Source organism: Phalacrocorax carbo, chromosome 1 (assembly GCF_963921805.1).
Source record: "Phalacrocorax carbo chromosome 1, bPhaCar2.1, whole genome shotgun sequence".
Taxonomy (NCBI): Eukaryota; Metazoa; Chordata; class Aves; order Suliformes; family Phalacrocoracidae; genus Phalacrocorax; species Phalacrocorax carbo.
The window spans coordinates 137,897,053-137,911,741 of record NC_087513.1 but is presented as its reverse complement, the minus strand read 5'-3'; positions in this window follow the sequence as shown (position 1 = coordinate 137,911,741).

Below are 14,689 nucleotides of genomic sequence, written 5' to 3'. Positions count from 1 at the left end.
TGAGTGGTTTAGACAATGCAGCAAAGTCCCTGATCATAATTCACTACACCGCGGTCTTTTCTGCCAATTGCCAGCTGTTGTCTAACTTGCAGGACAAAGTGCATAGCAGGGCCCAAACCCTGGAGGACTCCACTTTAGCCCACAGCACCTCTAAGACCTGAGGGGAAGCCACCGTGTGCTAAATATGACAGAGGCCACTGCCACCACAGCCACCCCCCGGTGGACCAACCTCCAAATCTGTGGGCGCAGGAGGATCAGGAGGCAGCACTGGGTCGGCGAGGGGTGACCTGCTCCCGACAGCACAACCGCAGCACAATGTGTTGCTCTACTTCCACCTCCACTCGCTTATGTCTCCCCTCTGCAGGCTGCTTCTGAGATCTGTCAGTGGAACAATGTTTAACCCATCTTGTGTCAATGCTTTGTGGAAAATGAGGTAGCTCTCCTGTGTCTTCCCTCAAAACCAGGCTTGCATCATGCTGAGTGCCGAATGACTACACGAGAAAAATCCCCCTTCGTTCAGCTTAATCTCATGAGCACTAGGCATAAAGAAGAAAAAACATAGCGTCATTCAAAATACTGCCTCTTTACAAGTATAACAAACCCTCTGTGGAGTAAAATTACCAAATTGGTTCATTCTTTCAGAGGGCCATTATGCATACAGAAATGTAAAAAATGTGTGTGTGTGCTTTTTTGTGCATTCTTTTTTTCAAAGCTGCTGATTGTTCATGTGTGTGTAAATAAAGCTTTCACATTCATAATCAACCACCTCCTCTTCCTTCCCTCCCCTCCTGCCTTGTTCTTTTCATACTGCTTCAACCCTTTGTTAGTAGCAGTAATCACACAATGAGACTTGCCTGAGAAATTTCAGGAGAATCAAAATTTTTAAAAAATAATCTTTTCTTCACATTTTCATGAAAGAATAACATTTCAGCCTCTTTTCCCCCTATGACTGAACACAAATTCATGCTTCTGCAAAATATACCTTTAAATTTTGGGGGCAAAGGAAACTGAAATGTCTTTCCCCAGCAATGTGAAAATGGTAGTGATATTGCAAAGAACAGGCTGTAAAAATATCCAAAAGAGAGAACATAGCCATGAAACACTTCCTTTTTATCTCCAAAAGATCTGGGGAATGATCAATTGGAACACAGAAAATAGTCACGGCGACTGTTTAAAAATACGCGTCTCTGTTTAAACCTCACGTGTTTTCTTTTTTCTCAGGAAAGGCAGTTTAAGAATGGAAAGAGTCCCCAGCTCACCCAGTTCTCAGCCGGTGGAGTCCACTGCAGAAATGGCTTGACTCTGTTCTTTCCTTGCATCTGTTCACCCTCCATCTACTTATACTACATTGTATCTACTGACGCTACAGAAACTAGCTCAGACAATCTTTTACTGGTCTTGATTCAGGTCAGAGAGGAAGAAGGTTGTACTTCTTTTTACATAAAAAGCATATTTTTTCACTTTTGGTGAAGGAAAATGGAAATGGGAAGCAGGAAAGTGAAATGCGAAGGAGAAGGGAGAAATGAAGAACAAATGGAAGAAAGAGAAAATGAAGAGTTCCTTTTTTTGATTCAGTGATTCTTCAGATTGGCTTTAAAGATGACAGGCAAAAGGCAAAGCTACTTTACAAAATGTAAGTCTCGTCATCAAGCTTTTGAAAAGTCTTTCAAACTCTAAATAATACTGCGGCCCCTCATCACCCATAGGAATTTATGTTCATAAGGTCATGAAGTGTTTTTCATGAAACTTCAGCCTAGCTTAAGACTCAACAGACTGCAAGTATATAATTTTTCTTTAGTTAACCACCAAAGCCAATGTTGAATCAACAATTTTTTAGGCTAACTTGATCTGTTTTCACAGGCTGGCTAATAAACCTTGAGTTAAACTGTGGCATGTAATACATTAAGCATCCCAAGACCTAGAAAATTCTCTATGACAAACCTTTTAAATACTATCAATGCAACTGGTTAGGAGTAATTCCGCTTGATTTGAAGGAAAGCCTAAACCAAAGAATAAGATGGCATCTTTAAACAAAGGGAAAATGCAGCATATTTTCTCCCAAATCATATAAAACTATTCAGATTCATCACCCCAAATTCATGAGGAACTCTAGAAACTATGGTTTGGGCAAAAATACAGTAGCATTGAATGTTGACCAGTGAAAGACAATGTGAATTAAAAGAAACAGTTCAAAGAGTTCAGAACCATGACTGGATCACATATCAATTCTAACACAAAAACATCTAGATGTCATTGACCTTGACAACTAACAGTCGCACGCCACTAAAATACATTTGTGAAGTTTTCCTGGTAGAATAATGTGTTCGTGTTTACTATTATAACAGCTTGTCATCATTATCTGCTCAGCATTTTCATCTGTGTATTTTCCAAACCACTTTATAACACAAAAAGTAAAAAATAAACCTTTCCCTTGTGATGCTTTCATAACTACTGCGGGATTTATACATTACCTTAACTTAAAGTGCAACAGATGGATTGCCAGCAGGAAACCATGAAATTGTCAGAAAGACAGTAAGAAAAGGAGAAAACACAAGAATTGCAAGACTTCCTATATATAGTCTGTGTTTGATCTACTATACTACTCTCCTGTCATCCTTGTGAATGCTTATTCTCCTGGAAAAGTATATTCTTATCCTAGCAGGAGAGTGTAAAGGCCCAGAGGGCTTCCCAAATCCTGACTAAGGGACCTGTGATGTGCACTGATTTTTATTACAGTGCATTAATGCTAACTGAGGTACATCATTATGACCATAGTAAAAGATAAACAAGGTACTATTTCTGTAACAATTTTTTTATTTCCTATTTTTCCATCTTCAGATATGTAGGAAAATGTACATGCCATGACGTGAATATTTAGCATTCTTCCCAAAGTATATCCAGGGACTTCTGATCAACCTTTGAGACCCAGTTTTATTCTTTTTATACAACTTAGCTAAATCATTTAGTTGACGCTACCTATTCTGTGGAAAACAACATACTGGCTAAAATTTTAATAGCCCTCATGGCTATACTGTTTTATGGTAGTAAGAGGTTGTTATTCTCACCAAGCATCAAAACAGGCTACAGGGAACACCATTCATTAAGAAGAAGCCCAGCCGTATAGGGAGACCATATAAGGCAACAGTGAGTAGCTGAAAGATGAATCGTTTAAAAAAAAAAAAAAAACACCACCACGAGAGTGAGGTGACAGGAAGAATTTCCCGGAAGAACAGGCCACTTTTTAGAAGATTATATTTACAGGTGGAGAGAGAATTTATTTTTAATTACTAGAAATGTAAGAGGATTTTTTTTTAAGAGAATGAATGGTTTGCACGTTCAATACTGATGGCAGAACATCTCTGTGCACAGTAAAAATCTTTTAACCACCTTGGAGGCCTGGTGTCCCCATCAGCAATTCAAGAGACCTATATATCAGGTTATAAACAGCTGCTTCTCTCCCAGCGTTAGACATTTGGTTGCTTTGCAGGCATAAAAGCATATGGTACATGTGACAGCAGCTACCACAACTGGGCAGCTTGGGCAAAACCTCCTCCAGGGCTCCTTCCTCCCCCTCCCAGGCCACGTTCGGAAGGGAAGCTGAGACGGAGCAGAGGCCTGGGAGACAGAGGGAAGAAAGGTCAGAAGCATGCAGACACCACGATGGTGTCGAGCAAGCGCAGAACGGGTTGCAGAAAGTCAATTGATGTGCACTGGCAGAGCCTCCTGACTGCGACCGGAGCCGCAGGAGACAGCCACGAGCCTGCACGGTGCTTTATGAAACAGGCAAATGACAAAATCTCTGTTCCAAAGAGGGCCCGATCTCCTCGTTTCCACCGAGCCAGCCAACCCCACCTCCTGGAGCCAGACCAGACACCGCCCCTCACCTCGCTGCGCCACCTCGGTGTGCTGTTTTCCAAGAGGCAATCTATTTGCCAACTTCTATTTTTGTCAGATCAACCTGTTCCCTGAAGCATAATGAAAACTCCTTGCCAGATCAATTTGTTTCTGAAGTTTCCTGGTTGCCAGCTCCGCTCTGAGATATTTCATTTTGTCTGCGTGTCAGAACCATTAGGCTGACAACTGCTTAAATCTTTCGTTATTGTCACAGGTGTGGGGGGGGTGCTGGATAATCACAAAGCGAAGCAAAATGTCTGCCCTGCAGAGACAGCGCTCCAAGTGATGTGGAAGCAAACAAGAGTACTAGCAGTGGGTGCTGCCACTGCACAGCGGGAGAGATGAAGGGGGTTTTGGCTTTGATGTCCAGCTGTGCAGGTGGCACAATGCTGCAGGAAGCAGGATGGAGCTTTCAGCAGGGGCTGAAGTGCCGTGCAGCAAGCAGCCCTCTTGCAGGGCCCTGGGAGACATGGCCAGGAGGTACTAGCTCCTGGTGTGGCTTGAAACCTGCCGCTCAATTGGTGCTGCAATTAGCTGAGTAATCCTACAACATTAATGTCCTTGAGTAGAAATTTTTGGGGGTTTTTTTTTGGACCCAGTGTGATATTTTGGACAGTCAGGAAGTGAGTGGCAAAGGCCAGTGTCCAAGAGGAGATGAGTCAGGTCATGTGGGCAGACAAAGGAAGCAGATCTGCAAGAGGAGCGCGACGCTGTCAGCATGTCAGAGAGAGGCACAGGGGTTTTATGAAAGGCGGTGCTGAGTCATGAATGCAGCAAGGAGACAAAGGGAGACTGAAGGTGAAACGGCATACACACGGAGAGGATTACCAGGAGAAAGCCTGCGTTTCACATTATCCCTTCCATTCTTTAGGGCTTCACAGGAAATTATGTGCCTTGGTTTTTGAAAACAGCGTTCTGCAGCAGCGCTGTGTGCTCTGCTCCTGGTTCATTCTGCATGCTTCGCTGTGAACTAGGACAGTGCTGATTGGAGTTAGACAGCTCATAACCCTGTTCAGGATTTTTCCCTTAAGGAGAAAAGAAAAAAAAAAAAAAAAAGCTGATGTAATTCCCCAGGGCTCCTTTGGCTTTGCTATTGCATAGCTGCACAGTCTCCCAGAGTAATTGTCTTGAACAACATCCCAGCCCCCCTCTAGACTGAGGGACCTTCTGGCTGCTTTTCCTTGCGTGTGTTTTCTGCTTTATGTAAGGAACAAAACAGGGAGAGTGAAATCAGAAGAATAAAAAAGGTGATGAAATTTTCAGTTCAGACACAGAAGGTACATTCAGTACTGGATGTCAGAGGGAAATCTGAGAAAGGAGCTTTTGCGTTCCAGGCTGACTTCTCTACTGATGGGGTGAAACTGAAGTGGGAGGCAGCGAATGACAGGCTGCTGATCCTCTGCAGCAGAGACCCCTTCCAAATGCTATCAGCCACGCAAAGACTCCGCTCAGATCCTCTGCCTCCCTCTCCAGCACACTACGCCATCGTTTAATTGATTCTGAAAACCCGCTTCTTGATCACACCCACAGGTCTCATAAATGCACTACGGTTAAATTCATCTTGGCCTGAACGGTGAAGGATCACATACATATGCGAGCCCCTGCCTGAATCCCCCCTGAAAATATTAGCCCAGAAAAAAAAAATGACAAATCTGCATTCAAATAAGCAGGAAAAGCAGACATGGTAAAGATTTGTTTTACAGGAGCAAATGCGGCATCCCCCTAAATCTGTGACCACTCACTTTAAAAAGCAACATCTGAGGAATCAAAGGAGATAGTCGGATTTGGAAGGCCAGTCATATTTGAATGTAAATAACTGTTTATGTACTTGTGGAGGGAAGTAATTTTACAGTGTATTACAAAACAGCTTGCTGCCTCCGTGTCTCTTTTTCCACCTGAAAAGTAGGTCAACAACCCTTATGGCTTTGAAAAGAAGAAATGAGAAATGCTTGTTGAAAACAAGCAGGATTTAATTTCAGTCATAAACAGAAGGAAATATTAGCTCTACCTTTTGCATGTGAGATTTCAGCATATAGTTAGAAGTCAGGCACCACCGCACATTGGCCAGTGTTTGCACCAAGAGCCAGCTGCACCTCAACTTTTCGATACTCTGCTTCAGCATCAATGCAAGCGGATGGGTTGCAATATACAGCCTGCAGTGAAATAAAATCAAAACCTCTCTCATGTGGAATATGTGGGAAAAGGGGGAGAAGGGCTAGGACAGCCCTAAAAACAAGGAGCTATTTGGGAAAAGGAAGATGGCACGGTGACCAAATGATCGGATGATTCAGCGTATCCCACCGCAACTACCCAGTATATTACAGAATAAATGGGATCTTAAACTATTTATGGATGCTCACATCTGCACAACAAAACCCAAAGGGAAAACAATAATTAGATTTCGTACCTTCCCTTGGAATAAACATCCACCAAGGGCACTATGGACTTTATGTAACCAAGCCCAGCAACTCTAAGAGAACGTGTATCTTCCTTGTGATAAAAAACATTTCTCATTCAAAGGGAATAGCAATTGATATATTTTTTAAAGCAGTGATCGGCTACTGGGAAGGCTTCTGGGTTTTGCTGTCAGGCAACTTCCAGTACCAAACATGAAGCTCTTCCCTGTTACAGCATAGCAGGACCCTTCTTTACAGAATTAAACATGTTAACACGCCAGTACGCGCTTACACACATGTGCGTACAAACACAATTTGATCTATAACCATGACTGATGCAGTTGCATATTTTTCTTTTTAGTTTTCCTGATAGCCTACTGAGAGTGCCTTATTTTACTTAAGCAGGGAGAAAACGCCTAGGACCCTGTGGTTCTGGCCACCCCACTTCATTCCATTACACAGTAACCGCTCAGAAAAAAATTCCTGGGCAAAAACTGAAGCTTATTGATATTATAGCTTAGATAAACAAGACTGCATATGCATTAGTGAGGCAAACTGAATAATAAAATCCCAAACAATGCAGGGTAGAATAATTGTATTTAGCTATACAATTAATTTTCAGTAGCCCTTTAAAAAAAAAGTATTTTATGACTTTGGTTGAGATTGCAGGCATCAGTGGTGTTTGTAATGTGTCCAGTGATTCTGGTGGATCCTTGTCAAATTGCAGCAGGCTTTCCATTTGGATTTTCTCCATCATTAGGTCTTATTTTCCTGTCAGTTTGCCCATTTTGTCATGAGTTTCTTTCAGACAACAGACTGGGCAACATACCTCCAGCAGCAAAGGAAATCAAACAGTCTATAAAAATAAAAATATGTTTCAATAATTATTTCCACAAAAGATGGTTTATCAGAATGTATAATATGAACGCTAGACGCACGATAGCCGTTTCACTTTTCTCAAGCACACAAAAAAGCTTTGCTTTTCCATATTTTCTTCTTAAAAAGAGATGATAGAGAGACTAGATTTATATTTAGGACTCTTGAAATGTGTTAAAACAGCCCAACAAAAGCTAACATGCCAAATTCAGCTGTGATGCAAGTTGGGGTTTAGTCTGCATAGCAAGTTTAAATTAGTAAGAAACAGGGTAGATGTTAATGTTTTTCCACCGGTGCCACTCTAAGCTAATTCCAAAAGCTTTTAAATCATGCTGGTAACTTCTCACCAGCTGAATTGACACTATGTTGATTACGGACATGATTATTGCTTTAAGTAAACATCAGTTTACACCAAGCCTGAACTGTAGAGTCCCCTTTACTTGCTTTTGCTGAAATATCGTTCCCATCGTTCCAGGATCAGTCTCACTTCTGGTATTAATCAGTGCAATTTTCTGAGATTACTGGAATGGCATTAGATTAGGTCACCAGAGAAACTGGCCTTCTGCATGTATCCTAATTTTACATCCCCATGAAATACCACATCACTCACATCAGTCTGACTTTTACCCTTGGAACGAGTTTCACAGCGCACTCTTGCAGCACAGCTTCATACCATCATTGACTTTGTTGTATAATCTGTCCCAGGGTCTCCAGAGAGACCTCCTTGAATCTGTTCACTCCAGGCAGCATTTGACAGACTTCAGCTTTTTTTCTTTTCTCTTTTTTTTTTTGTTTGTTTTATTTGTTTTAGTTTAGTGGAGGACAAAAGGTGATGCACTGATATCACAAAGAAGTGATGTCCCTTTTTTTGTCGTTTTGGCTGAGGCTGCAGAGGACACTGCAGCTGTATCACTCCCAGGAGGTCCCGTGATGGCGGGCAGCTCAGTGCACTGTTTCTTCTGCCAGCCTGCTCTGGGCTGACGTGGAAGATCATGGTGCAGAAAAGCCAGAGCTGGGTTCACGGATTTTGGTGCTGCACAGGGCAACTGGCATAGGGAGGGCGAGATCACTGTTTCACAGCTATGCGTCAGAGGAGTCACCTCCGAGGATGATGGGCTACAGTCCTTGATGTGATCTGGTGAGGGAAGGGTGGGACCTCACCAGTTCCAAACCCTTTTAAGCTCCCACTGCCTAAAACCCCCAAATAATTCAGGTGAAGCTGTCCCGTGAGGGATTTTCCGTGTTCTCAGCGCAGGAAACGGTGCAGTACCTACGCACCATCACCACCCAGACTGAAGGGGTGTTCACGGGTTGTCTCCCAGGCCTTAAAGCCACGTTTCTAGAGCATCTTTCTTTTTCCCCCACCTCCTTATCTGGCTTGAAAGTTTAGAGGGAAATATTCCAACACATAAGCAGCATTTTGGGAATGTAAATGTAACCTACTGAATTCGTGGTTTTCTTGGCTTCAAAACACATACTTCGGGCCTTTTTTGCAGCACCCACAGCGTAAGCAATAGGATACTTGGGATGCGGAAAGAGCTGGTAGCGACAGAAACACGCGTTTCTCCTGGTTTGGTTTGGTTTTGAACCAAAGGAGATTGCCAGTGACGCCCCGGCACGCCAACCACCCCTCAGCGCCAGCTGCCGCAACATTCAGTGGGAAAACCTGAATATGACGGGTTTGACCTGTGAAAGGCAGGTGGGCAAGTGGCTCGGGCTGAGGGAGCCCCGGGGCGCCCGCTGAGCCCGGCCTTACAGGGCCAAAGCCAACAACACCCCCTCGCCCATTTTCTCCTTTTATTTTTATGTAATTTTTTGCAAATTTTGTAAAATTTAGATTTTTAATTTTGTTACTTTTTGCGAAAACTTGCCTGCCGCCCATAAACCCCCCTCACAGTTGAGCAGGGAGCGGGGGGCTACAGGGTAGCCCACTGGCGGGCGGGTGGGCGGGCAGGGAAGATGGCGGCCACCTCCCCCTCCCCCACCCGCCTCGGGGGGCCTCGGCGCCTCCTTATTGAGGCGTTGGTTCAACTTCCCCGCCGCCCCCCGGGGGGGGGGGGGGGGGCGTCACCGGCTTTCCCGACAACGCGTTTTAACACCGCCCGCCCCGGCCGCAAAAGGAAGCTGTGAATTCAGGCAGTCGGGTCGAAAAAACACATTCGCCTCCCGAGACGAGGCGGCCCCTCCCCCACCCCGCGGCCCGGCGCGCGCCCTTCCCCCACCCCCCACCCCGGCGGGATCACGTGCTGCCTGCTAGGCCGGGCGGGCGGGGGAGGGCCGGCGGGGTCAGCGGCGGCTCCCGCCGCGGCGGGCGGGTACCGGCAACCCTCGAAGAGAGGGGCACTCCCCGGCGACCCGCGCCTGCCCCGCCGGGGGCTGTGGTGTGGGGCCGGCGGGAGCGGGGCGGCGGCTTAGCGGGCCTGGGCCTGGGCGAGCGCGGCCGCCGCGGGCAGCCCCTCACACTGCTCGGGTCACGCTGCAGGCAGGTGCGGGGCGAACAGCCCTGGCACCCTTCGGGCCCCGCCAGTGCCCGGGACCACCCCCCCCGCCCCACACACACACCAGCTACCGCCCGCTGCCTCTGTTTAGGGGAGGGAGGGTGCCCGCACGGCACCGGGCGCATGGGCTGGCACGGCGGGCTCCGCCTCGCCCGTGCGAGGGCTCGGGATCACGGGCTGTCACCACCAGCAAGGCCTTGGGGGGGGGGAGTTCGCCCCCGCCGGGATTGTCCCCGTTTCACAGCAGCCCTCCTCCTCCTCCTCCTCCTCCTCCTCCCCAGGGGTTTGCAGCTCCGCGGGGAGCTGAAACTGAGGGTGCCTCAAAACGTAAACAGAGCGCAGGATTATTTCTGGCTTCTGTAGGGGAATGCAAACGTGATGAAAGCCCCTCGAAGGCGCTTCCCCCTCCTCTGCCTCCTGGAGAGCAGCGCGGAGTCAGATGTGATCGCCTGAAGCATTGCGCAGATTTGACCCACTGAAACTAGCGGAGAAAAAATAGTATTGTATCGGCATCGATACACAAAGCGCCCTAATCCCCGTTACTTTCTTTGCCTGCAGGAAAACTCTCTTCGATTTTTCTCTCCTTTCCAGGCTTAATGATCAATTAAATAAATACCAGCTTCAAGTCACCTTTCCTACACTTCCTTTCCCTTCCCTCCCCCAGCCCCCGCGTTGCAGACATCTGTTTCTGGCTGCCTGGGTTAAACTCTTCCCTTTGAGCCCTGGTGTGCTCAGGGGCCGGGGCGGGGAGAGCCTGGGGGAGGGGAGCCCGCTTCTTGTCCTTTGACCTCTGTTGGGATAAGAAAAGTGGGTTAAAAGGTCAAGGAAAACAATTGCAAGGCTCCTTTTGCTTGAATAGCATGCCAAATAAACTTATCCCGGGGATTTGGAATGATCCTTTTATGGGAATTTCAACCTCCCTCGGGATTGTGCAGGCTGACTTTATGGGAGCTGAGGGCATGACATGCTCAATTATTTTGGGAGGAGGGGGCGGCAGTGCTTAAGCTCTTCTCAGCACCCTTGTTTGAGGACACAGAAATACAAGGCAGGCGGAGGAGGAGGGCTCTGCAGCCCGGTTTAACTCTTGCGAGCTTCCCTGAAATTTGTCAGCTAATACATAGACTCCTTCATTTTTTTAATCATTTCTAATCTATGCGGTGGTGTTTAAAATCAAGGAGAAATAATACGGGTCTGGCTCACTTTTTACACACAGAACACCACTGTGACTCCATTTACTAATGAAGTTACTGCTGCATGTGAAAGCAAACATCTCCCTAGCTCTGTATAAAATAATAGTTTAGTGTTGATAGCTGCCTGGTAGTCATAGGTGCTAGAACTTTCTCTGAAAGGCTTCTCTATAAGTACGTTTTGTTGGTCCTACACAGTTCAAATTTTTGTGGTGTGAACTGGCAAGCGGGCACCTTCGTTGAGGAATGAGTCTCACATGGCTGAAAATTCTTCAGAGCTTTATAAAGAAAATTAATTTTTAAAACAGTCCACAAAATATTTCTCATGTTTAATTTTTTAGAATTTTAAAACAAAGGGCACTTTTCAAAAAACTCCAGTTTCTGAGGGCAGAAAATCATCACTTTTTTACAATCAGCTTTTCATCTAAATCTTTGTTCTTTTTTCCTTTTAGGTAAGAAATTCTGGACAAACCCCCAAATGCTTGCAAAACTGCACCAAGGAAACCACTTGGCATGGTCAGGAGGTTCTGACAGGCACCAGCCGTTGCTGTCGATCTTTCCCGGCAGCCACACTGGCCAGAACGACCGGGCAGCGCTGGTGAAAGGGGAACCCCCAGGAGTCTCTTGCCACTTTGCCATCTCCTTTGCACTTGAGTCAGGGCCGATCTACCGGTTGTACCAGTTAGCACAATAGAAAAAAAACCACAAGCTATGTGGGCAAGAGACCTGTGTAGACGTAGTTACAGCCTCTAGTCGAAACAGGCCAGTGTGGGCCAGTCTGGCAGACCCAATGTAATTCACACACACTGGAACCAACAATTTCCTACATTTGCGTGTGTAAGAATTAATACTGGGGTTGTGAGCACAGTTCTAAAAGGCTGGTAACCTCAACTGAAAAAGCCCTACTGAGGTAGGGAATGGGTTGGAAGTATCGAATGAGGGACAAACTGCAGCAACAGATACAGCAAGTACACAGAAACTGTGCTTTGTTAATTAAAAAGTTGATTAAATCAATGATCTTTTTGGATAACAGTGAAAATGAAATAGAGCGCTGAAAGTACCTCTAATGCCCCAGTGTAGATCCAGCGCACAGAGATCACATAAACTGCAATATACACATTCGTAGTTTTAGTAAGTTTTCCTCTTAAGAAGAGAGTATTTTGTTTACATGTACTGGGAGATCCTGAAATAACAGAGGCAGTATTCTGAAACGTTCTCTTGAAGTGTGGATACGTGAGTTGCTGGTTCTCTGTGTTTTGTTGTTACTACACATCTGCGTTAGAAAGTACCGCTACACTCGTGCATAAAAGCCTCTTGTAAACCAAACTTTCACAATACCCAGAGAAGCGTGCTAACCTCAGGACTGTTCCGACGACTTTTGCAGGTTTTGTGATTCGCCAGTACATTCCTGAAGGCAACTACAAAAGATTGGGTACGCTCATCTTAAACTAGGGAGGTCCGAGCAGGCCTGTTCACTTCATCTCGTAGCCAGGCCCATCACCTCTGTTTCTATATAAAAGAGTAAGTCCATGCGCTGGGAATCCTCTGAGGAAGTCATGCACTGCTGACCACAGCAGCAGTGAGAGGGCTGGAGGGTACCCCAGAGTCCCCACAGAGACACGAAGCCTCTTGGGAGTATGCTAATGCCTGGGAGCCAAACTGGGGCTCGCAGGTGGGTAGACCCCACCTGCTTAGGTGCGAATCTGAGGGAGTTTCCATGAGGAGGTGGTCATCAACCTCATTGCCAGCCGTATTCGCAGTCTAGGATGTGCATGCGTGCAGGCTGTTATTTTATTGTTCTTGTTCCTGAGAATAAAAAGAGGTTCTTTGTCCTCCTTAGAGGCAAAATAATTTAATAATTTTAACAGAGAAGGCAGGCATCTCTTTTGGGGGAGCAGTGAAAATATTGCCCTTCTGTGTGAAATTGAAAACCAGAGTAGATCTGCTGGGCACCACACCACAATTGCACGTCGTTGCTGCTCAACCAGGGCCAGGAGAAAAATAGTCCTGTCTCCTTGCTGTTGCTATGGGAACTTTTTCGGAGTTCTTGCAACTCTTCTTTCAGGGCTGTTGGAACAATGAAGAACATTGAGCAAAGAGTATCAACCGTTATCCAAAGCATTTTAACAAATACCAAGTTTTATTTAAAACTGCACCGCCATCAGCTCTTGCCAGCTCTTGTCTAATTACTGTTGCAGCAAATACGGTGGCTTTCCAAGAACTCTGCTGAAGCTCCCCACAGCTCTGTTGCTCATCCATTTGGGTCACCTACCGAGTTACATTCTGCCTTGCGGTAAAGCAAATTCCATGTGTGTTTCCTCATGATGGTGCAATTAATTTATTTACTCAAGCAATTCGCTGAAACATTAGACTAGAAAGGCATATGGTGTGGTCTGCTTGCACAAGTCAGAGTCAATTTTTACTTTCAGCACTGGTAACTTATATTTGATACCTCCCGACTGATTCGCTTTTGTGCCCAGCTCTGATCCTTAATGCATTAAGCTTAAGACACTTGGACTTTAAGCATACACATGTATTCTATAAAGGCGCAATTGATTTCTTGATGCAGTTATTCCTTCACCTTAATTCTTTGCCATAGGTGGGCCACGTTTTCAGCAGCCTACATTCAGGGAGCTACTGCAGCGCAAAAGTCATGACATCCCTGTGGACAAAAAGCTGCCTATTTTCCAAATATGAACCAGTCACAGGTTTAAATCACGGCATTTTTTTGTTTTCACTCGAGGGGAAATAGAAATTTTTTTTATTGTTTTTCCAGGATCCACCTTGTGTGACAAGTCCGTGATAATTTTATAACTGTTTCTCTTAAGGTTAGAATTAGTAACATATCTCTAATTTTATGCAACATCATGAGCATGCCTAGTGATATCCTCACAGTACTGACCTGTTGTGCTAAACCAATAAATTTTCACTATTAGATTTGGGGAGTAGGAAAGAGGAAGGGAGTTTTTTGGTTTTAATTTTCACCTCTCCTTAAGAATGCTTTCTTCTCATAGCAAATGGAGAAAAAAGGACTAATTCGTGATATAGATGGTAAAAGGAAACCATAAGAGAGAAGTATTGAATGTGAAATCACGCTGTTGCTAACCACAGTTTCAGAGGTGCGGGCGTGAAAAAAGAACTCACATTACCAGAATCAAAATGTGTGTGAGTCTTCTTTAAAAAAGTGAGTAAAAATGGAAAGCTCTGTATTAGTACCATTTCTGTGAGTTTGAGCTTAAATGCAGAGTACGTGGTTTTACGCCGGTGAGTATTTGAGAAAACACAGTTACCAGCTGCGGAGCTGCAGCCTCCTCGGCTGGTGTAAAAGGCTGCTGTGAAGATTAGAAAATTATATCCCTCAGCTGCAGTTTACATAGGTGCACACACCATGCTATTCCCTGGCTTTCTGCCATACTTAAATTCAGACAGGGAATGAAAAACACAAGACTCTTCCCTCCCGTTGTTTCAGAGGAGGAGTCCTTACTCTCGCCACGTCTTTCTGCTCTGCAGCAGAGAGCTGAACACCTGCTTGCATTGCGGTGGCATAATCCTGCTCGGAGGAAGATTAACGCTGAAGTTCACAAGGAGATCTGCTAGAGGTGAATGGACCGACAGCTGCTGTTGTGTGGAGAACAAGGCCAGGCGGCATTCGGCTTCGGAGAGCTCCCACGATCTGGGAAACACTATATCTCTTGCCGCACTGTTCAAGGTGGCCAGGTTACTCCCCTGCCACCCCATGCAGCTGATGCATATTTCAGTCAAGCCCTTCTACAGTGTACAGTAACATAATCAAGGATGTCACTCGGTGCTCCTGCTTCTCATGAGTCCTCGTCTCTGG